The following is a 1,484-nucleotide window of genomic DNA, read 5'->3' on the forward strand; positions in this document are numbered from 1 at the left end:
TCACAGTGATAGAATTTACAATACATGAGGAGATCACATATAATCTCATCTTATTGGTAGAGTTTACAACACATAAGGAAATCACATCAGATAACACAATCATACAATACTAGGAATCATGACCTAGCCAAGTTGCTACACACATTTTTTGGGGGACACAATTCAATCCATGACAGTGGCCTTGCTTGGAAATACAGTCTTTGCAGACGTCATCAGTTAAGTGAGGTCATACTGGATTCGAGTGGGCCTTAACCCAATGACCTGTGTCCTTATAAGAAGAGGGAAATTTGAGGAAACAAACACAGGAGAGACGACAGCCCCGTGAAGACAGAGGCAGACATCGGAGTGAGGCTGCTGCCACAAGCTAAGGAATACCCAGGACTACCAGAAGCCGGATGAGGCAGGGAAAGCTCTTCCCCTAGAGCCTTGGGAGACAGCATGGCCCTGCTGACACTGTAAATTTGGACTTCTGCCTCCAGAACTGTGAGACAATAAATTTCCGTTGTTTTGAGTCACCAACTAGTCAAATATCTTCCTAGGAATCGCTAAATCTCTCCTGTCAGAAAACAGAACTCACCTTTTCACAAAATAACAGAGTGGCACACAAAATACAGGATATTACCCATAAGTATGGTGCGCTACAGAAAAACCATCTATATGAGACCAAAAGCTCAACAATTACTCTAAAAAAGATAAGGGGGCAGGGAGACTAGAGTACTGGAAATGGAACAACTAGAACACATTGACACATTGGGATAAATGTAACTAATGTCACTGAACAATCTGTAAACAAGTTGTCAAATGGGAACCTAATTTACTCTGTAAACTTTCACCAAAAACTCAATGAAATATGTTTTTTTAATTATATATATATAAATTACAAGAAAATCGATGATTGAAATAAATAAGAAGAAATTATAATTTATTAATTCTAAAAAAAGAAAAACAGAACTCAGCTTGAGAGGAAGGTACATATCTCGTTTAATCCTTTAACCACCATATAAAGCAAGTGTTGAACCCCCATTTTACAGATGGGGACTTTGAGGCCTAGTGAGGTGAAGTAAAATGTGCAAAGTCACACAACAATTCAGTGATTGAGACAGAATTAAAACCCCACACTTTTTAACTCCTAAGTCCATGCCCTTTCCACTGCTCCCCACCTGCTGCACACACACACACACACACACACACACTCTCCCACAGCCACACTGTGGGGAGAACCCCACCATCACTTGGCTTACTGGTCACCATCAAGGACAACCTCCTCATCACTCTTCTACACTCCAGCTCCAGTGCAGGGAGTGTGTGGGCTGGGAGGGTCACTGCTGAGGACCAGCAGGCCACCTGGCCAGCGAGGCAGCATGGTGGAGCAGTCAGACCCAGCAGCATCCAGGATTAAGAGACAGCTCAAGTCCAAGTGCTGGGAGTTGAGGATTCTGTGGAAATCAAAAGGACAGAGCAAAACCAACACACTTAAATGCCAC

This window comes from Trichechus manatus, unplaced genomic scaffold (assembly GCF_000243295.1).
Source record: "Trichechus manatus latirostris isolate Lorelei unplaced genomic scaffold, TriManLat1.0 scaffold00245, whole genome shotgun sequence".
In the NCBI taxonomy this organism is placed as follows: domain Eukaryota; kingdom Metazoa; phylum Chordata; class Mammalia; order Sirenia; family Trichechidae; genus Trichechus; species Trichechus manatus.